At 41.6% G+C, this 24,065-nt stretch overlaps 1 protein-coding gene across 1 annotated transcript in view; it reads right to left on the reverse strand.

The window, feature by feature from the left end:
* Positions 1-10,264, reverse strand: part of LOC112842157 (uncharacterized) — a 33,194-nt gene extending 22,930 nt beyond the window's left edge. Inside the window, exon 1 of the mRNA XM_025898289.1 lies at positions 10,025-10,264. The gene's annotated coding sequence lies outside the window, so the exon portion shown is untranslated. The remainder of the gene's footprint in view (positions 1-10,024) is intronic.
* Positions 10,265-24,065: the final 13,801 nt, after the last annotated feature.

Raw genomic sequence — 24,065 nt, forward strand, 5'->3', positions numbered from 1 at the left:
TCTACTTTTAAATACTCTAGGAACAACAAGTAGGCCTGCAGTGTGAGAGCGAAGTGCTCTAATAGGGTGATATGGTACTACAAGGTCATTAAGATAAGATGGGGCCTGATTATTTAAGACCTTGTTAAGTCCTTGATTTCTTTGCTGAATGTGTTTTCTTGTGCAAGTTTTATTATGAACAGTTCCGCTTTTTGTCTGTCCTCAACACTTGTGTTTTCACCTTTTGTTTGTGTGAGTCCTTTAAAATCCTATTTAAAATACGATGTCTGTGTTTCCAGGTAAGACACGTCTTTGAACTTTCACCTTTGACAGGTTTTGAAGATCTAGGAGCCAGGATTCCCACTGTGTGCGCAAATCATCTGAGAGTGGCTCGTCCCATCCAACTTTCTCTTGACATAACTTGCAGGATTTGCTTTCCTTTTAGGATGACAGGTGCCACAAATCACCTGACATCAAATCCCAGTGGGTCATACTGAAAGTTTTAATCATCGGTCCTGAGGCTCAGAGAGAGAAACTCCTGTCTAAATTACAGGCATTTTCACTATGTCCTTCGCTACAAGTGAAAAATCTGGGTGTTAAATGGCCTGCATTTGTATAGCGCTTTTCTAGTCCATAGGACCCCAAAGCGCTTTACACTACATTCAGTCATTCACCCATTCACACACAGGCGATAGCAAGCTACATTGTAGCCACAGCTGCCCTGGGGCGCACTGACAGAGGCGAGGCTGCCGGACACTGGCGCCACCGGGCCCTCTGACCACCACCAGTAGGCAAACATGGGGTTAGTATCTTGCCCAAGGATATTTGGCATGCAACCAGGATGCAGCCTGGGATCGAACCACCGACCTTCTGATTAGTGGCTGACCTGCTCTGCCACCTGAGCTACAGCCACCCAGAGTTATTTTTGACTCTGAGCTTGGTTTTATCCCACATATTAAACATGTAACCAAAATTGGATTTTATCATCTAAAAAATATAGCCAGAGTCCGCCCTATTCTCTCTCGGGCCAACACGGAGATGCTGATGCATGCTTTTATTACCAGTCGCATTGATTACTGTAATGCCCTGCTCTCTGGTCTCCCCAAAAAGAATATTTCACCTTTACAACTTTTACAAAACTCTGCGGCTCGTGTGCTGACGAAGACCAGAGGGCGGGCCCACATTACACCGGTTTTAGAATCGCTGCATTGGCTCCCCGTGTGTTTCAGGATCGATTTTAAAGTTCTTTTATTGGTTTTTAAATGTCTAATGGTCTTGGGCCTTCTTATCTCTCAGATTTGCTTTTACCATATGAACCCTCGCGGACCCTGAGGTCCTCTGGTACTGGCCTTTTGATTGTCCCTAAAGTCAGGACACATACTCACGGAGAGGCAGCTTTTCAGTGGTACGTCTGTGGAACAGCCTGCCGGAGGAGCTCAGGGCCGCAGAGAACGTACATGTTTTTAAGAACAGGCTCAAGACCCACCTTTTTAATTTAGCTTTTACCTAACATTTATTTATTTTATGCTTATTTATTCTATCCTGTTATTCTATTTATATTATTAATTTAGATTTTACCTAATATTTATTGATTTTATTCTTATTCATTTTTTATCTTCTTACTCTATTTATATTTATATTGTATCCCACTCTTATTTATTTTATGTTTTTATCCTGTATATATTCTTATTGGGTCATATCTCCAGTGTTTCCTCGGAGGGGGCTCTCTGCACCGGGGCTGTGATCGACCGTGGCTGCTGGGGCTCTGTTGGTCTTCTCAGCCTGGCTGGGGGGCTTCTTTGCCTCCCTCCTGCTGTGTGCCCAGCCTGGAGGCTGCGGTCTGTGACCGGCTCCTGGTGCAAACGGATCCCTGTGATAGTGTTTCGCTCATGTGTGCCCAGCCCAATTTTACTCTTTAAGTGTGTGTGTGTGGGGGGGGGGGATGTGTGTGTATATATCCATGATCGTTTATGTTAATGAGAGTGTGGGGAGTGAGTTAGAGGGTGGGGTGGGCTGCTTTTAACCATGTAAAGCACTTTGTGCTACATTTCTGTATGAAAAGTGCTTTATAAATAAAGATTGATTGATACACTGATGTTATTGTGCACAGGATTCCTCTTCTTGTCATTGGGTGCTCTTTAACAGTTATTCTGAACTTAAACTCGTCAGCAGAAACACACAACTGAACACCGACTGCCCTTTCCATTAATGGCTCTCCAGATCTACGTTCTTAATACTTTTGGCACACTCTTCTCTCAGCAATGACTTTCTCACATTCTCACTGTTTGATAATAATGTATACTTTTATTGATCCCCTTGGGGAAATTCCTCTCTGCATTTAACCCATTCACTCAGTGAAGCAGTGGGCAGCCATTGGGCGGTACCTTGCTTAGGGATATCTCAGGGTAGCCGTTCAGTGAATTCGAACGCCCGACCTTCTGATCATGGGGCCATCACTCTACCTACTGAGCTATCCCTGCCCCTGAACTTGTGTAATCTTAGTTTACCTGTGCTACACAGTTCTCTTGCCTCTTTGACTAATTTTATGGCTTCTGCTTCTGACATTACACTTAGACGTCCATCATCTACATAAAAGTTCCTTTGAATTAACCTCACAGTGTTTGGAGTGAACTTTCCCTCACCTTGCGTGGCTAAATGTTTTAAACGAAAGTTGGCACAGCCAGGAGAAGAAGCAGCGCAAAAGAGATAAACCTTTATTCGAAACACTGAGGGTGGAATGCTTAGGTCACCATGCTCCCACCGTAGGAAGCCTAAGTAGTCCTGGTCTTGAGGTGTTACATGGAACTGGTGAAACATTCATTCCACATCGCACTCTGTGGTGGCCTCAGTCATCTTCTATGGTGTGGTCTGCTGGGGAGGCAGCATCTCTGCTGGGGACAGGAAGAGACTGAACAGGCTGATCCGAAGGGCCAGCTCTGTTCTGGGAGGCCCTCTGGACCCAGTGGAGGTGGTGAGTGACAGGAGAATGGCGGCTAAGCTGTCATCACTGTTGGACAACATCTCCCACCCCATGCAGGAGACTGTGACAGCACTGAGCAGCTCCTTCAGTGGGAGACTGCGGCACCCACGGTGTGGGACGGAGAGATTTCGCAGGTCTTTCCTCCCCACTGCTGTCAGACTCCACAACAAAGACTTTAACTGATCAAACACACAAACCCAAACATGTGCAATAAGACTCCTATATGTGCAATTCTTGTGCAATTCTTCTTCTGACGAAGTTGTATTTTTGTATTTTCCTACTCAGTTGTATATAGTATTTCTATTTCTATTTTATTCTGTTGTATATATTATTCTATTCTATTTTATTCTATTGTATATAGTATTTTATTTTATTTTATTTTATTGTATTTTATTGCATTCCAGTGTTTTCTAATTTCTGCTACATAACTTTGCACTTTTGCTGTAAAAAAACAAATTTCCCACCTGTGGGACTAATAAAGGTCATATTAATGATAGGTTTGTAGCTTAACCCTATCCGCTGGAACGTTGAAGGCAATGTAATTACACAGCAAGCAAGACACGAAGTAGGCAACATTCTTTATGTTTCACGTGCACGGGAGAGAACTGGACAGGCGCCGTTCCTTCGCTTGACCCCAGTTGCTCTCGTCCGCTCTCCCCTAACACTGCTCTTTTATTGTGGTTACATGAATATGCATAGGTTCATTAACATATAACGGTACACATTTGAACAAGGCATACCCTGCCTGTGGTTTTGTAAGTGCGTGTGTGTGTGTGTGTGTGTGTGTGTGTGTGTGTGTGTTCTGCTGACCAAAAGGGTCATAAAGCAGGAACAACATCCTAGGTCATAAAGAGGGTAACCGCAATAAAACACTATAGCCCCTCACCCAGAACCTCGAGAATCTGAGGAGGGGAGAACAAAAGAATTCCTTTCAACACACAGTTAAAGTACAAATGGTAAGAATAAAAATGACAAACATTTAACAATTCACTCTAACATTTCCCTCCTGTTTTGTAATTTTTATGCTCCAAATTATTCCTATGTAGTATATTCTCAGCCATGCACCTCTTGCTTAACATTGTCAGTGCAGGCGTCATTCATACACAGGCCTCTGTCATGTCATTCATTTCAGTCATTTCATATTGTTGTAAAAGTACATAATTAACAAATGTATTAGAAATCATTTTAGTTAACAGTGATCTTATACATGGTAAAATGCATCCTATACATAAGCAAACAAATGAATTGTTACTTTAATAGTTAAAATAAGAAAGCAACACTTCAAAAACACTCCAGCTTGGTGGTGCTCCTCCGCAAGACATGTATAGCATGTCTCACTGTAGAGTGGTTTAAGCTCTATAGGGCGTCATAATTGTCTCTTCCAGATGTTCCCATCACTGTCCATAGGACCAGAGTCCAAATGTATGTAGAATAAACAGTCAAACATACCAGGTGGTTTTATTGCTTGTCAACATGGGTCTTATCTTCAAAGCTGCAGACCTCGTCAACACTCTAGTTTTATGGCCTCTACCAACCCCCATCACCTCACTTCAGGCCTCCTTGTCCTGTGGGGGATACATATGACTCCTCCATTGTCCATCCTCTGCAGGAAAACCCTCTGTGGAAAGGGTGCTGGATCCAGTTATCTTACTGCTGTTATGATCCCAGCAGTCTTCAGTGTGCCAACGTATGCACAGTATAGTGACACAGCATTGGGTGATGTTCACAGGAAACTGCTGTCATCACCACCATAGCTTCTGGTTCCTGTGCTTCTCACAGAATCATGATGTCATCCTTGGACTCCCTCTGCGCTGTCGCTTTTGGAGCTTGGCATGCTCTCTTCATCCCTCGACTTCTGTTCCAACGCGGCTGTAGATTTAAGGCAGAGCACGTCGTACACCTTAGCTGTCTTCCTCAACGTCAACGGCGAAATTCTTTCATTTTATTTTAAGATTTTGCTGTTCAAAATCTCCTCATGACAATCCTTTGGAAGCCCAGTGGTGCAGCCCACTGTCGTTTGTCTGCTGTCCTGGAGATGGTTCCTGCTTCTCACTGGTCCTCTTGAAGCCTTCTCAGGAGATTCCTTTCAGCAATACTCTGACTGCTGCACCTGTATTCCCTTGCTAGGAGGAAAAACTTCTATTTGGAGAGTATGTCAATCATCACTACACCACATTCTTTAGTTCAGTGAGCTTCATTTATGGACCATCAAAGCCTCATCTGAACATGGATGCCCCACTTTGCATAGGTTTAATACCCGCTGATTAACTGTTAATCACAAAGATCACACAAAAATTATAAAAACATAGTTTAGAAAACATAGAAAAGATAGTTTCATGTAACTCTTTAATTCTGGACCCCTCCTCTTGACGCATGGACACTCCCATGAGTCAACTCATCCAAACCCAAATTCCTGTCTAAAAGAAAAAGGTTAGCTAGATCATGTCCCAGGCAACATCAGGGCGTCTTCCCCTTTGGAGCAGCACCATAACCCTGCAATAAAAGATGTTAGTGTGTTTTGCACAGTAAGTGTGCTTCACATCTGGCTCCGCCTGGAGCCATCATACACACCCTCATGGCCTGGAAAACAAGATCTGGAAATGAAATCAAACTTCACACTTATAAACAATTGTATCATTAGAGTAATAAAGCATCAACAGGACAAGTATCATGTGCAGGTTTTCTCAAATCAGTAAACTACAATTATTGGCATAATTCGCCCCAAACATGGATCATCCCATGTACTCAGTTAGCATTAGTGTAATCGGTGACTTCCCTTAAGTAAAGTCACTCCATGTATTTAACACTAGGAGCTCAGTAGTGGCCAGCTAATGAGCCCCATATCAAACTATTCCACAAACACTGCATCTCTTAGTTGCTTTCTCATGTTACTTGTCCGTCTCTGCTGAATCCTCTACATGCACTCTTAGAAAAACAAAACATCAGCAACACACATGGACAATCCTGGAGGTCAGGCACAAATTGACAGGTTCCAGAGGAGCTGTAAAAAGACCATAAAGTTAGCCATCCATAGCTGTGGAAAGAAGTGACACTAGTTTCAACACAGGGAATGTTTCACATGTTATTCACATCGTCAAAGTAACCTTCACATTTCTCCAACAACACAGTGTAACAGCATCACCACTCATAACCTGTAAACACAGTTTTCTTCACACATGAATCCAGAAATCCTATCGTAGGAAAACATCAACCAGCTATCCTGGTATAAATCACATGATCAAATCACATGAAGAACTGTAATGCTGTAGAAAAGTTAGCGCTGCGCAGGTGTATGCACACTTTCTCACAGTTACCTCTGTGAGCAACACAAGGTAGTGAATAACACCCCTGGTAGATGCACAGACACAGAAAGTGGCATTTAAAAGGTTAAATCATCACGCAACCTCGATGTTGCTGTCATCTTTCTGCTCCTGTAAAAAGAGAAACACACATAGATTCATCTGCACCTTTGTCAGGTGGGGGTTAACTTCGCACAGTGATGTCAGTCAGTCTGTCAGCTTCTGTCCGCTTTTACCAGTCAGTCAGTTTTATTTCCTCTCACTCATTCATTCATTCATTCATTCATTCTTTCTTTGCTGACAGTGGAAATTACCGTCGCATTTTCATTTCCACTTCTCAGCAAAATGACGTCATTTCAAAAAGAAAAGAATTTAGACTGGATTTTCTCGTTGAATCCTTTTGGACTGGAACTTATTTCCTAATTGTCCCAGATAAGTGACTTTCTCCTGAGCCCATTGTAATCTTTTGGAGAAACTCATTTGCAACAATTTTCTCGACGTGTCGTATAGCACTTCTGTTCTAATCGTGCAGATCTGCTCAAACAGAGATCATCAAACAAAACTTTCAGTGCACTGTGAAAGTATCAAAATAAAAAGGCCTCGTTAAGTCATGACACATGCTCCTCATCTCAGGAGGGTAAATCATACCATTAGCATGATTTATCAAACCATCATACTAATTGGCAGGCTCAACCTCACAACAAAAGAAAAATCATCAGCTAGATAAACTCCAACCCAACCATCAGCCACACAACATAAGCCTCATGTCTCATTAGCTATGAATTTTAATCCCCAGGACTGTACTTTTTAGTCATTTAGGCCACAGATTTTATTTAATTTTCCTTTTTCCCCATCATCATAAAACATGTGACATGTCGTCATGCATTTCACAAAAGACGTTTGTTCTTATATATTCAGAGTTGTGTATCTGGGTGCAGGATTCACTCGCACATCACAACAGGAAACTCAGTGTTTTAGAGTCTCCACTCTAACAAACTCCAACACATCCCATTCACTCGTGCTAGAATTCAGTCACCTTTCATTAATCTAAGAACCATCAACTAATTTGCATATCAGCTATTAACCCACTAAGTTGACAAGACAACAGAAATGCACGTTCAAAATATTATCACAAAAATAGAATTTCCCTCATATAGTAAATTACTCGTGCTGCATCAATCAGGCAGAAAGCATCTCCCAATTTACTATATTAACAACTAAATTTATTTCCTGATCACTGGTTGGTCAAACCAGAATCTTTTTTTCCACAAAAATTAAACTGTTGTCCTGCAACCTAGAGAGTTAACTGTCAGCATTGGATAAATTCAGCATTTGATAACAAGCATCTGCTAAATTTACACTATTTTAACACTGATGAGAGATAACAAGCTGATTTTCATTGCATGTGTGTTTGTGTTATTAGGCAGGTTTAATCAATGTCTGTGGAGCTGCATCTCCAGCAGGGCATGTTCTTAAAGCTGCCTTTCCTACACACTTCTCTGCTATTATTTGATCCTTTCTTAACCAATGTGCTATGAGTCCACTGGTCTTTGCATCACACCAGGTGACTTGGACAAGATGATAAACAGACTCACATACTCAAGATGCTGCCTAATCTTCATGAACTCTCTTTTGTTTGTGTTAGTAGGGTTAATGCATGTTCTGCTTGTGTGTGTGATTTTTTATATGTTTCTTTTTGCAGTGTTTCAGATTCCTTCACAATTTTCCACTTAAGCAGTCAGTTTTCTTTTCCCCAGGTTTGCTAACCCAAATTTTGATTTCCCACATTAAACAACAGCTTTCCTCTGTGTTCTTACCTCCTGCTCTCACTCTGTTGTCCTCTCCCACTTCAACAGTCCAACAGTTCTTCTTCAGCTTTGTCCTGTTCCACTGTCTCTTCTTGCCATTTTCTCCAAAGGCGGCAAATGTCAAACTCCAACAGTCTCCTCAAAAGTCCTTTTCACATGCACAGTGACTTTGCAGCTTGTTGGAAACACAGTGTCATTCATCCAATCAGTCAGGATGATGGTTTGCTTTTCTTCTCCGATGCTGTTTGTCCACACCGCTGCTGCTTGCTGGGACTCTTTGCTCAGGACTTTGCTGCTGTCTCTTTATCTGCCATATATTGCTCTTGGAACTGCATTCCTTGTCTTCAGGGAGGAGTGAGAGCTCGCTTGTGAGGATGAGGGACACATGGAGCTGTAAATAAGTTAGCCAAAAACTTGGCCTGAATGTTTCCAATGGTGTTAAACTATAACTTTATTCCGACTGCTGCATATGGGAAATTGATCCGGGTCTGCTTCTCATCTGAAAGTGACACACTGAGACATTTTGATCATTCTTATCACTGCTTAAAACAACACACAGAACTCTCCTTTCTTAAAAGCAGAAAATGAGATTATAGTTGTTCTTGGCTAATAGACACAAAACCTTTTTTCCTATTATTTTCCATCTACAATGTAGATTTTGTCTCTGTTTTACTCGTTTTTTACTCTACACTTTTTTTCCTTTACACTAGCTGGTGACCTGCAGAATCACCGCTCTCACAATTAGAGACAATTACGTTTACACAACGCACACACACACTGCGACGTCAGGCACATTCACACTCACTTTTTCCATCTGCATAAATAAATCATATGGCTGATGATATATGCCATGGTGATCCATAAGTATGATCACAAGTTTATTTAGTTAGTTTTCAAAGGTGTACTCTATATCTCAACAATGGCTCAAAATAAGACGACAGTCTTTCAAACAGGTCAAGTGCCTCTATGCACGTAATTAGGTAAAATATTTGCCTATTTTACTTCATCTCATATGTCATTGTACTGCATTTGAGCAACCTTAAGCTTAATGCAGGTTACTTTTAACAACTGGTTAAATTAATGGTCTGGAGCACAGGCTGTTGTTGATCAGGGCCATCTAAAGAATCATCTAAACATTTTGTGTCAGCAAAGGGTGGGGGAAGCCATTCACCACAGCATAGCTTAACTGCTGCTGATGTGGGCTGACCTTCTCCACACGCTCTTCAAGGCTGCTGTTTTCCTGAAAACTTAATCTCTTCCATTTATAAGCATGCGATTAACCGCACGGCTCAGGTCCGCGTGAAACCCGCGCGACCAAGGAGCCGTCACTTCTCTTTTTTTTTTTTTTTTTTTTAATACTGTGCGCTCCCAGGAGCGAAGTCCAGCATAAACGTCTGTCACGCTCGGACGCACTCTTGGTTGCTTAGGAACCCATGATAACAACAACAACCGTGTCCCAGACCACGCCTGCTCCGCAGTCATTAACACAAACACAGCAACACTCTTCTGGGACCCTAACCCAGTCGCGCGACTCAAAACCCAGTGAAGGGACGCTCGGGACACAAACCCAGGGCGATTTCAAAACCGGACACTCACCGGACGCTTGGGCCCTTGGGCGATTTTACCAAAACCTCTCTCTCGGGACCCTAACCCAGTTCTGGGACACTAACCCAGTCATTAACACAAACACAACAAATATCCTTGCTCACAAACAACAAAAATTAGGCCTATTTTCTCAACGCAGTCTCACGCAGTGGCTGCGCGCTTTGCCGCACTCAGTGGCAAAGACTTACATAACAGTGATCACGCGCTTTAACGCACACAGTGATGAAGACTTTCAACTCAGTCTCACATAGTGAATGCGTGCTTTGCCGCACACAGTGGCAAAGACTTTCAGCGCAACCTCACACAGAGGATGCGTGCTTTGCCGCACACAGTGGCAAAGACTTTCAACTTACTCGGTGTTGCTTAGAGTGTAATATCAGCCTCGGATCCCGCCGATCGTCACTCATCGAGGAGGAAAGACAGCTAATCCACCGGCCCGATGACAAATTCTCACATCTCGCTGACGTCAGGGTTCTCTCCTCGGTGAATGCCGACTCCAGGGCTCCGGCTCGGAGGACCAATTAATGATAGGTTTGTAGCTTAACCCTATCCGCTGGAACGTTGAAGGCAATGTAATTACACAGCAAGCAAGACACGAAGTAGGCAACATTCTTTATGTTTCACGTGCACGGGAGAGAACTGGACAGGCGCCGTTCCTTCGCTTGACCCCAGTTGCTCTCGTCCGCTCTCCCCTAACACTGCTCTTTTATTGTGGTTACATGAATATGCATAGGTTCATTAACATATAACGGTACACATTTGAACAAGGCATACCCTGCCTGTGGTTTTGTAAGTGTGTGTGTGTGTGTGTGTGTGTGTGTGTGTGTGTGTGTTCTGCTGACCAAAAGGGTCATAAAGCAGGAACAACATCCTAGGTCATAAAGAGGGTAACCGCAATAAAACACTATAGCCCCTCACCCAGAACCTCGAGAATCTGAGGAGGGGAGAACAAAAGAATTCCTTTCAACACACAGTTAAAGTACAAATGGTAAGAATAAAAATGACAAACATTTAACAATTCACTCTAACACTTATCTTATCTTACATTACAGCAATGGAGCCCTTCCTGAACCTACAGAGCACTCCCACCAAAGTGTTTGTGAGGTCAGGCCCTGTAAGCAGGTGCATGTTCAGCGAGGTGTCTTGATATTGTGCAGAGCAGTCAAAGACTACACGTATCTAACAGGTAGTACAGAGTTCTTTCTCCGGCACTTTCTCTGCATCACCACATGCTATCATGTTCGCCATGAAATTTGCATAGTATATGTAGTACCTTTGGTCCCTTTTGAATCTGCATTCGAGACTACTTAAACGTTGCATTGCACTTGGCATGTTATCGCAAAGATTTGGTCTGTCGCTTTTGAAAGGCAGTGGCATTTTATAATGTCCATCTAGCTTTTGCTTTATTCCTTCTTGTAGCTTTGTTATGAAGCGGAAATCTTCTTGTGAAATGCTTGTCTCTTCCACTGCTCTCTCTGTAAAGTCTGATTCAAGTGCTTTGATTACATCTGGAAATGTTACTTCCTTTACTTGTGTCTTGCAGATGTAATGAACCTTATTCTTTAGTTTTGTGGGTGGCTCAGTCTCTGGTATAACTTGTTTTACAATGATGCGGTGACTTACTCCAGTTACATCATTGCCCGTATCACATGAATCACAGTAAATTATGATCCAACCCAAATCTGTTCTCTGAGCGTACGGCTGGTTTTCTTCACCACATACGACCTCTCTGGACATTAAGGCTTGTGTGCAGTTGTACCCTAACAGGAGTCCTATTTCACAGTCCAATTGGGGGGCGGGCACAATATGTTCAGTGAGATGCTCCAAATGTGGCCATGCCCTTGCAGTGTCTGGAGTAGGAATATGACTACGATTAGCGGGTTTAAAGTCCCGTGTGTAAACAACTGGCACAGTGAGTTTCTTCTTGGAAAAGAGTCCTCTCATTTTCAGAGCTTCAAGTTTTGTGCATGGTACCGTGTTTTTTTTGGATGACATTGTAGATAGATTGAGCTTAACTTGGGTTTTGGTTGTGTCCAAGTTATTTGCTACTTCATTAAGAATAAATGAAGAATCACTCTGTGTGTCCAGCAGAGTGTAGATCAGTACTTCTTTGCTTGGCTCATTTTGTGTGGTTACGTAGACTGGTACTATTGCAGATGTCTGTGTGTTTTTACTTTCATGAGTCACTCTATTAGATGTGGTCTCATTGACTGTGGCTCGTGACTGTGTTACCTGATCCTGGGTTTCCTTCAGTTCACTTACTTGTTGCTCTTTAGGCGGTTCTTTCTTTGTCTCTTGTCTTTGTCTTTCTTCATGCAGGCATGTACGATGCCGTTTTGAGCATGTGTTGCATGTCATCTTGCTGTAGTTCTTGGAGAGATGGCCACTATTTAAACAGCCAAAACATAATTTTTCACCTTGAATGAACTCTCTCAGCGAGTGGTTTCTCAGTGAACTTATGGCATTTGTGTAAGCTGTGTCCTGCTCTTTTACAAAACACACAAGAGACCATGCTTCTTTCAGTAGAGTTAGTTGTGAAGATTTTTGCTGTATCTTGTCTCTTATGAATGGGTGTAGGTTGAGATTTTGTCTTTGGTTTGTCAAAGTCACTTTCTCTAATGGGTTGGTATGATGTAATGGGATTACATGCAATACTTGCCTCCATTAACAGGAATGTCACAAAGTAACTGAAACGTGGGAACCTTTTGTTCTCCAGCTGGTACTCTGTAGCCTTTCGGTTCCACGTGTTAGTTAACCAATCTGGTAGTTTAGCAGCAAGTCTTTGATTCTCAATACCATCATTAAGGATGTTCAGATTCTCGTTATTAGTCATTGCAGATTGGCAGCTTTGTAAAAAATCCACAAACTTTCTTAACTCTGCACTATCCTTTCCTGTGACCTTTGGTCAGGTGTGTAACTTGTCTCTAAAGGCCTTAGCAATGACAAAAGGCTCTCCATAATGTTCACTGAGCATATTCCATGCTGCCTCATATGAATCTTCAGAGCCAGTCAGAAAATAGCCATCTAAGGCTTCCTTAACGGAGCCACCAACATACTTCTGTAGGGAAAAATATCTTTTCTGCAGTGGGAATGTTCTTTATCTCTATTAGAGTCTGAAAAGATGCCTTCCAATGCTTACACTTAAGTGGATCCCCACTAAATACTGAGGGCTCTGGAATAGGTAGTCTGACATATAGCTTCTGCCAAAACCTTTACAAGCTCATCTGTGCTCTCATAAGTGACATTTATGAGCTTTGTGGCTGTGAGGGTTGATTAGCAGCATTCTTGGACTCTGTTACCTGTAAGTTTGTAGGGTTTAGAGTGACTCTTTCTTGCTTTGGTGGTCTTCTTCATAAACTTGTAGTTTTGCCTGTGCTGCTTTGAATCCTTTCAGATTTTCCAATCTTTCAATTTCCCTTCTGAAGTCCTCAACTGACTTTCTGCTTGCAGCACTTTCCTCTTGTTGTCTCTTTATCACAGCTGCTTTCTCCTTTTCTCTTTGTAACTTGCGCTCAGTTTCCTCCTTTTCCTCTAGGAGACGTTGTGACATTGCAGCAGCTTCTTGCTCTGCGGATATGCGTTTGTCTTCTTCTTCAAGCATTTTACATTCTTTCTCTGTATTTCTCTTGTTCCATCATTATCTGAAGCACAGCTTTTGTGGCTTCATACTCTGCTGCAGCTTCTTGTCTTTTGGAGGAGGAACCATTAGAGATAACTGTATTGGCTTTAAACGGACTATGAACTGAGACACTAACAGAGCGAGAGGATGTAAATATAGAGCTGGCATCAGGCCATACAATCTCCTCTTCATTTTCTCCTTTAATATGACATTTGATGTTTTGTAAAACTACTGTAGTCACTGATGTGTATTTGTCTAGCTTGGAATGCATATCATGAGGTGTGCCATCCATTGCTCTGTATTCATCATAAATATCATTAAGCTCGGCTGCTTCTCTTTGTACAACGTTCATGTGACCTTCAAGAATGTCAGGTGGATCTCCTTTTATAACAGACTTTTTTGCAACTTTGATTAATGCTTTCCATCTGTCATAAATACTGTCAAAGCGACGTTGCAGCCCTTGTAACCTTTCTTTATGGAATTCTTTTCCTTTTTCTGTGAGCATGCGAGGCCTTTCACTTCTACGTTGCTCTATTTGCACTGTTTGCTCTAAACAGGTTTCATCCACTTGCCTTGCAGCTTGTTCTACACTGGGAACCTCAATTTCTGTTTCATTTGTGTCTGAAATTTTGTTTTTCTTGTAATGCACTTATTTGTTGACTTGAGTAATGAATTGTGAACTTAGACGCATTAATTCCCTTCTTGCTAACTTTTGATGCTGTTGTTGTCGTCAGGCTTAACACAGTTCCTTATTGTCTCTCCCTCCTTCTGTCATGTTTCCAAACATGAACTTTAATGTCTGGCTTCTGGACGTCTTTATGAAGAAGCAACTGGTAAACCTGTGTGTCCATTAACATTTGCAGCAGCTTGGTCCTTGGTGCAATGGCATGATGTTGCCACCAGGGGGCCGGGTTAGGGCTTTGGAGCGTGATGTCACTGGAGGTGGGCCACGCCCCTTTCCGCCATGACAGTAGGCTAGACACAGCTATGGTTCGTACGTGTTGTGTTATCAGTTGCAACGTTTGATCAGACGATCGTGAAGGCAAGAAGCTGGATAATGGGCTCTCTTTTCATCGTTTTTCAACCTGGAGGCAACGTGAGGGATCCCATGTATCCGATATTACTAAACAAAGACGTCAGGCTTGCATTGCAGCGGTGAGACGAGCGGATCGAGTTCTGTGCAATCCCCAGCTTTTTGTTGGTTTGGTCTCCGCATCTTCTTTCCGGTGAGTTCTAAATTAATTCATATCACTATTAAAATGCTTTTAGTGTTATTTTCAATGTGCTGAGGTCATAGATAATGAGATAAAACATGCTAATGTGTGATGCTGCAGAACCACGTCATGTCATCATGTCGACTGAGTAGCTTATGATTTAGCATTATTGCAGGCAAACCAGCATATGAAATGGATGTAACAAATCCAGACTGGGCACCAACACTGCTCATGGGCCTCTAAAAACATACTAAATTGCTCTCATTGTACACTAATCCGCACATAACTTCCAGATGAATCACACACCTGTCATGTGCACTAATTTTATCTTACAGGCTTTTATGCCTAAAACCCCCCCCCCCCATACTCTGTGAGTATGGGGGGGGGGGGGTTGTCTGGGAAAGTGGGAGGGGGAAGAGGGTTATGTTTTTTGTGTTGTTGGTATGTTGTACTTATTAATGTTATACAAGGGCGATTCATGTGTACACTGCTATTTATTATTTCTGGAGTGAATCCTAATTCATCATCGCTGAGTGGTGGCATTAGATTTGTGAGCTGGAATGTGCGAGGACTTGGGCATGTGCACAAACGAGCTAAGGTTTTTTCTCACTTAAAATCGCTAGCTGCTGATGTTGTGTATCTGCAGGAAACGCATATGAAACCGACTAAAGAGAGGTTGCTCAGGTGCTCCTGGGCTAATCAGATTTTTCAGTCGACATTCTCCAGTAAAGCCCGTGGAGTGGCTATATTGATCCGTAGAACAGTCCCATTTAGACATGAGTCCACGGTTAGTGACCCGAATGGTCGATTTGTTCTGGTGACGGGCCATATTCATGCAACCCATGTTACTTTATTGAATTTATATGGTCCTAATTTTGATAGCCCAGCTTTCTTTCGACAAATATGTAATTTATTACCTAGTCTCGCTGATACTCATGTAATTTTAGGAGGCGATTTTAATTGTGTACTTGATAAACACTTGGATAGATCTACTCAAACCTCCCAGTTGTTTAACGCTTCGACTGTTCTGAATAATATGTTGAGCTCTACTAACCTAGTTGATGTTTGGAGACTGTGTAACCCCACTGGTAGAGATTACTCTTATTTTTCACAAGTGCACAAATCGTACTCCAGAATAGATTATTTTTTGCTTGATTCTAAATTGATGTCTAAAGTTGTATGCTCAACTTATCACAACATCTTGATCTTGGATCACTCTCCAACCTCTTTAGTCCTGGACTTCTGTGGTACAAAACAACAGGGTAACTGGCGTTTTCACCCGTCACTCCTGTCTGAGATTTATGACAACTAATAATTTCCCCTAGGGATCAATAAAGTATTCTGATTCTGATTCTAAAATATCAGAATTCTTGGAAACTAATGATAAACAAGACGTTTCTGATTTGATTTTATGGGAAACATTTAAAGTGGTAATGCGAGGAGAAATTATTTCTTTTGAATCTTCGTTAAAAAAGAACGCCGGAAACGCCTGTTAGAAATAGAAACTGAATTAACACAGTTAGAACAGGACCACAAGGCCTCCTCTTGTCCCTCTTTGTTTCAAGACATCATTAAAAGGATGTTTGAGTATAACACAATTTTATCTAGTCAAGTAACAGATCAGCTATTTAGGATCAGACAGAAGCATTTTGAGTTTGGAGATAAGCCCCATAAGCTTCTTTCTCGGCAGCTGAGAAGCCTACAGGCCAGTAGGGCTATACACAAAATTAAATCAAGATCAGGCAAAATTTTAATCAGCCCTAAAGCTATTAATGAGCGATTCAGAGAATATTATGAAGAGCTCTATATGTCGAAATCTTGGGGCAATATTTCTGATTGGTTAGGGAAGCTGGATCTCCCGAAAATGAATGACGCTGCATGAGAGGCTTTAAACTCAGATATTACTATTGAAGAAATTTCGAAAGCTATTAAGTCATTTCCCAATAGAAAGTCCCCAGGCCCAGATGGGTTTGGCATTGAATTGTATAAAAAATACTCTGAAAAGGTGGCCCCGCTTTTATTGAGAATGTTTAAGCATTCTTTCCATACTCAAACATTTCCCCGTACTCTATATGAAGCTAATATTTCTTTGTTATTGAAAGAAGGAAAGGACGAAACAGAATGTTCCTCTTATCGACCTATTGCTTTGTTGAATTTGGATATGAAAATTTTCACTAAAATTTTGGCAAACAGATTAAATGGACATGTTGGATCAATTATCCACCCGGATCAAACTGGGTTTGTCCCCCAGAGGTTTTCCTTCTTTAATGTTCGAAGATTGATGAATATTATGTATCATAGGCACTGGGGGGCTTCCAAGATCGCAGTACTGAGCTTAGATGCTGAAAAGTCGTTTGACCAGGTCGAGTGGGCCTATATGCTTCGGGTACCGGAGAAGTTTGGTTTAGGCGAACAGTTTATATCATGGGTTGATATGATATATAGGCATCCCGCTTCTTCCGTTCTTACTAACCAAGATAGATCAGCGCCTTTTTTTTACACCGCGGGACACGACAAGGCTGCCCTTTGAGTCCTTTGCTCTTCGCAATTTCTATTGAACCTCTTGCAGTAGCCATTAGGAATGAGCCCTCCATTGACCCTGTCCGATTGGGGAGTATCAAGCACTACATTTCTTTATATGCGGATGATGTTGTTTTGTTCTTGTCAAATCCTGAGCGATCTGTTCCTGTACTTTTAGATCTGGTGAGGTTGTTTGGGGAAATCTCAGGTTATACAATTAATTGGCAGAAGAGTGAGTTTGTGGCTTTAACTGCAAACTTGGATGTTGATTTTTTGAAAATTTTGCCTTTTAAAATTACAGACAGATTGAAATACTTGGGTGTTATTTTGCCTAAGGATCCTAAATTGATCTTTAAGTTGAATTATCTTGAACAAGTTGAAAAATTGAAAAAGGACATTGAGAAATGGAGGGCTCTCCCTATTTCCATGGTAGGTCGCATTAATGTAATCAAAATGGTTTCCCTTCCTAAATTTCTATATTTATTTTTAAACTTAACTATTTTTTTGAATAAGCAATTTTTTAAAGTGATCGACTCAGTAGTATTACCATTTGTTTGGGGCTTTAAAACTCACAGGGTATCAAAAGTTCATCCATGTAAGTCTAAACTTAAGGGTGGATTTGGTCTCCCACTGTTTCAGTTTTATTATTGGGCTGCAAATGCTAGAACTCTTGCTTACTGGCAGGAAGGGTACAAAAAGGTCATGTCTGCCTATACCCCCCCCCCCCAGGTTGGTCATAGAGAGTGGTGGGGTTGAGAATAGTTCCCTCCCTGCTCTTCTTTTTTCGTCCTCTAATCCGCGAACCAAGGTCAATAATTTTATAGTTTCGAACTCCGTTAAAATCTTTAGTCAGATCAAAAAAGGTTGTGCACTACCAGACACTTCGATCCACACTCCAATATATTGTAATCATGCATTTCCACCCTCATGTTTAGACACCTCTTTTGAGGTCTGGACACAGAAAGGTATTATTACTCTCAAAGACTTATATATTGACAGGCAGTTTGCATCATTTGGTGGCGCTGTCACTTGGTGTTCGCTCGCTCTGCGGTAGAGTATCACTTCCTGTTCCTGCTCAAACACAGTGGTGTTTCTGAGTAGCTTATCTGCTTAGCAAATTAATTAAAAACTGTACTGTTTCGCTAGCTTAGCTTAGCTCGTAGCCGACTCGTTAGCACCATGGCTACTTCACCTGTCCCTCCTGCACTTTCCTGCTCATTGTGTCAGATGTTTAGTTACTCCTCGGCCTCCTTTAGCAGTAAGGATACCTGTAACAAATGTAGCATATTTGCAGCTCTGGAGGCCAGGATTACTGAATTGGAGACTCGGCTTCGCACCCTTCATTCACCCGTAGCTAGCCAGGCCCCTGTAGCAGGTGCAGCCAAAGATAGCATAGGCCCTGCTAGCTGTTCCCCGGCAGACCCCAAGCAGCTGGGGAAAGAGGGCGGCTGGGTGACGGTGAGGAGGAAGCATAGTCCTAAACAGAAGCCCCAGGTACACCACCAACCTGTTCATGTGTCTAACCGTTTTCCCCACTCGGCGACACACCTGCCGGGGGTCAAACTCTGGTAATTGGTGATTCTGTTCTCAGACATGTGAAGCTAGAGACACCGGCAACCATAGTCAATTGTCTTCCAGGGGCCAGAGCAGGCGACATTGAAGGAAATTTAAAACTGCTGGCTAAGGGTAAACGTAAATACAGTAAAATCATAATTCACGTCGGCAGTAATGACACCCGGTTACGCCAATCGGAGGTCACTAAAATCAATATTGAATCGGTGTGTAACTTTGCCAAAACAATGTTGGACTCTGTAGTTTTCTCTGGTCCCCTCCCCAATCAGACCAGGAGTGACATGTTTAGCCGCATGTTCTCCTTAAATTGCTGGCTGTCTGAGTGGTGTCCCAGAAACGATGTGGGCTTCATAGATAATTGGCAAACCTTCTGGAGGAAACCTGGTCTTGTTAGGAGAGACGGCATCCATCCCACTTTGGATGGAGCAGCTCTCATTTCTAGAAATATGGACCAATTTATTAAACCCCCCAAAATATGACTATCCAGAGTTGGGACCAGGAAGCAGAGTTGCAGTCTTACACGCCTCTCTGCAGCTTCTCTCCTCCTGCTACCCCCCCAAAAACCCATCTCCACTGAGACTGTGTCAGCTCCCAAACAGACAAAAAACAAACTAAAAACCAGCAATAAACAACTTAAACATAAAAAATCACAAAGAAAGAACAATACAGTATCCACATCTGAACCAAAGAGTAAAACAGTGAAATGTGGATTATTAAATATTAGGTCTCTCTCCTCCAAGTCTCTGTTAGTACATGACTTAATAATTGATCAACAAATCGATTTACTCTGCCTTACAGAAACCTGGTTGCAGCAGGATGATTATGTTAGTTTAAATGAATCAACACCCCCGAGTCATTCTAACTACCAGAAACCTCGAAGCACAGGCCGAGGGGGCGGTGTGGCAGCAATTTTTCACACCAGCCTATTAATTAACGAAAGACCAAGACAGACTTTTAATTCATTTGAAAGCCTGATGCTTAGCCTCGTCCACCCCAGCTGTAAAACTCAGAAACCAGTCTTACTTGTTATCATCTATCGTCCACCTGAGCGTTACACAGAGTTTCTCTCTGATTTCTCAGACTTTTTATCTGATTTAGTGCTCAGCTCAGATAAAATAATTATTGTGGGTGATTTTAACATCCATGTAGATGCTGAAGTCATTACTAGTTTAACGCTAACTAGTAATGACTTCATGAACTTCTTCACAAATAAATTTCTTATCATTAGAGAAAAAATTACCAATAATCATCCCACAGATGTAATATTATCTACAGCTACTTTTAGTACCATTGATGTTAAGTTAGACTCTTTTTCTCCAATTGATCTTTCTGAGTTAACTTCAATAATTACTTCCTCCAAACCATCAACGTGTCTTTTAGACCCCATTCCTACAAAACTGCTCAAAGAAGTCCTGCCATTAATTAATGCTTCAATCTTAAATATGATCAACCTATCTCTAATAATCGGCTATGTACCACAGGCCTTCAAGGTGGCTGTAGTTAAACCTTTACTTAAAAAGCATCTCTAGACCCAGCTGTCTTAGCTAATTATAGGCCAATCTCCAACCTTCCTTTCATATCAAACATCCTTGAAAGAGTAGTTGTCAAACAGCTAACAGATCATCTGCAGAGGAATGGCTTATTTGAAGAGTTTCAGTCAGGTTTCAGAGCTCATCACAGCACAGAAACAGCTTTAGTGAAGGTTACAAATGATCTTCTTATGGCCTCTGACAGTGGACTCATCTCTGTGCTTGTCCTGCTAGACCTCAGTGCTGCGTTCGATACTGTTGATCATAATATCCTATTAGAGCGATTAGAACATGCTGTAGGTATTACAGGTACTGCACTGCAGTGGTTTGTATCATATCTATCTAATAGACTCCAATCTGTACATGTAAATGGAGAGTCCTCTTCAGACACTAAGGTCAATTATGGAGTTCCACAGGGTTCGGTGCTAGGACCAATTCTGTTTACATTATACATGCTTCCCCTAGGCAGCATCATTAGAAGACATAGTATAAATTTTCACTGCTATGCTGATTAGGGCTGGGCCATATCATACCGTTCACGGTAATACTGGTGTAATTTTGGGCAACGATAGGAAAATGAAATATCGCGATAGAATATGGGTAAAACGTGCATGCGCAGTGCCTTTGTTTACATACACACATGGCGGCGACGCAGAATGAGAAGAGCTAAAGGGGATCGTTGAATGAAACAGATGAACCAGAATTGGTTTGTAAAAATGCTGCAACTTCAGTGGTGTGGAACTGGTTTAGCTTTCGTCCGTCAGATACACAACAAAGCACATTTTTGGTAGCGCATGCTAGCGGGCCGTCGTTATTACCTTCTTTTTTTGGAAAATACGGTGCACTTAAAATCAATCCTTTGATTTTTCTGAAAATCGACAGTGTCCCTTATAATCCCGTGTGCCTTATGTATGAATTCTGGTTGTATTTACTGACCTCGAAACGATTTTATGTGGTACACGGCGCTCGAAAATCTGTCAGATGTTTTAGTACGACTTTGCTAAGCTACGAACCCGCACCGCTTGATGGATTGTCGGAGCATTACGGCTATCGTAGGCAGGAGCCTCATGGAGTGATACGTACTGTGCTTCGACATAATATTACCGTATTGTGTGTGTATGACCTCTTTTTAAGTTTTGTGGATATTATACATGGTTATGCTGAGGACATGTCGGCCAGTTTGCACTGGAAATGCCTTTTGGTTAAACTGTCAGCGAGGAATTTGCACTGTTACATTTTTATATAACTTTAATGCACATAAAAAACAGCTGCTTGTTTAAGTGGAAATACATTGATGGGTTTTTGCACTAATAAAGTTGTGGAGTTCTAAAGTATTTTGTCTAGTGTCAATTATATCGTCAGTTATATCGTTATCGCAAATTTTCAAATGTATATCGTGATAAATATTTTTGGTCATATCGCCCTGCTCTAATGCTGATGACACCCAACTCTATCTGTCCATGAAGCCAGGTAACACACACCAATTAGTTAAACTGCAGGAATGCCTTAAAGACATAAAGACCTGGATGGCCGCTAACTTTCTGCTTCTTAATTCAGATCAAACTGAGGTTATTGTACTCGGCCCTGAAAATCTTAGAAATATGGTATCTAAGCAGATTCTTACTCTGGATGGCATTACCTTGGCCTCCAGTAATGCTGTGAGGAACCTTGGAGTCATTTTTGACCAGGACATGTCCTTCAACGCATATATTAAACATATATGTAAGACTGCTTTCTTCCATTTGTCCAACATCTCTAAAGTTAGAAATATCCTGTCTCAGAGTGATGCTGAAAAACTAGTTCATACATTTATTACTTCCAGGCTGGACTACTGTAATTCATTATTATCAGGATGTCCTAAAAACTCGCTGAAAATTCTTCAGTTAATGCAAAATACTGCAGCAAGAGTCCTGACAGGGACTAGAAAGAGAGAGCAGATTTCTCCTGTTTTGGCTTCCCTTCATTGGCTTCCTGTTAAATCCAGAATTGAATTCAAAATCCTGCTCCTCACATGCAAGGTCTTAAATAATCAGGCCCCATCTTATCTTAATGACTTTGTAGTACCATATCACCCTATTAGAGCACTTCGCTCTCGCTCTGCAGGCCTACTTGTTGTTCCTAGAGTATTTAAAAGTAGAATGGGAGGGAGAGCCTTCAGTTTTCAGGCCCCTCTTCTGTGGAACCAGCTTCCAGTTTGGATTCAGGAGACAGACACTATCTCTACTTTCAAGATTAGGCTTCAAACTTTCCTTTTTGCTAAAGCATATAGTTAGGGCTGGACCAGGTGACCCTGAATCCTCCCTTAGTTATGCTGCAATAGACGTAGGCTGCCGGGGATTCCCATGATGCATTGAGTTTTTCCTTTCCAGTCACCTTTCTCACTCACTATGTGTTAATAGACCTCTCTGCATCGAATCATATCTGTTATTAATCTCTGTCTCTCTTCCACAGCATGTCTTTATCCTGTCTTCCTTCTCTCACCCAACCGGTCGCAGCAGATGGCCCCGCTCCTCCCTGAGCCTGGTTCTGCCGGAGGTTTCTTCCTGTTAAAAGGGAGTTTTTCCTTCCCACTGTCGCCAAAGTGCTTGCTCATAGGGGGTCATATGATTGTTGGGTTTTTCTCTGTACCTATGAAGCGCCTTGAGGCGACCTTTGTTGTGATTTGGCGCTATATAAATAAGATTGAAATTGAATCATTTACTCAGTTGCAGAACAAGTTCTCTCTCCCTGCGTCACATTTTTTTCATTATTTACAGATAAGAAACTATGTTCATCAGAGTATCTTTAATTTTCCATCTCTTCCGGAAGAGGGGTCAATTTTTACACTCCTTCTGAGTTCCCCGGATTCTAAAAAGTTGGTTTCTGGTTTTGTGAAAGCTTTTTCAGAGTATTTAAATTTTAAATCTGACTTTTTGAAGATGGCATGGGAGGAGGAGCTTGGTTTGCAAATTTGAGATGAGGTGTGGGAGAGGAGTCTGTGTAGGATTCATTCTTGCTCTATAAATGCAAGGCATCAGTTAATTCAATTCAAAGTGCTTCACAGACTTCATTACTCAAAAACTAAACTGCACAGGATTTTTCCTTCTATTAGTCCGACATGTGATCGTTGTAAACTTGGAGAAGGGTCTCTCACTCATTTATTTTGGACGTGCCCCAAATTGCATAACTATTGGTTGGACATTTTTAACTGTTTTTCTGATATCTACAATTGCACATTAGAGCCGGACCCAATAACTGCATTGTTTGGATCTTCCTCTTCCCTTTTACACCTCAGCTCTGCTGCACAAACTACAGTTTTGTTCGGAATGGTAATTGCTAAGAAAATTATCTTGACTCTCTGGAAGTCGGATATTGTACCTCAATTCAAAATGTGGCTGACAGAACTGACTGCTCTACTGCATATGGAGAGAATTAGGTACACATTAGCGGACAAACTTAGTAATTTCTTTGATGTGTGGCAACCATTTTTAGATCATGTATTATAACAGTCCTGTTTGATTGATCGCAAATAATTCAGCCTACCACCTTAGCGTTTTATTTCTGTTTATTGCCAGTGTTGTAGTATTTTTGTTGTTGCAGTGTAGTCTTTTGCCTTATTTGTGTGTTTTTGCCCTTGCTGTTGTGTTGTCTGTTGTTGTTTTTTTTTTGTTTTTTGTGCCTTTTGTGTCTTTTTTTTTCCTTATATCAAAAAATCTCAATAAACATACTTAAAGAAGAAGCTGCCATGAAAAAAAAAAACTTGTATGGGATTCAATGAGTCCTCCTTTTATCAAGACTATTCAAACAGCAGATTTAAAGCAAATCAGCACAGCTGTTATTCACTGTGAGAATAACACCTCCGTTACCTTACAAGCAATACTTTATGATGCAAATGATACAAATGTCATGGTGATGACTGACAGGTGTTATGGGAAGTTTGTTAGACTTGCTACTGTAGCAA

Source organism: Oreochromis niloticus, linkage group LG14 (assembly GCF_001858045.2).
Source record: "Oreochromis niloticus isolate F11D_XX linkage group LG14, O_niloticus_UMD_NMBU, whole genome shotgun sequence".
Taxonomy (NCBI): Eukaryota; Metazoa; Chordata; class Actinopteri; order Cichliformes; family Cichlidae; genus Oreochromis; species Oreochromis niloticus.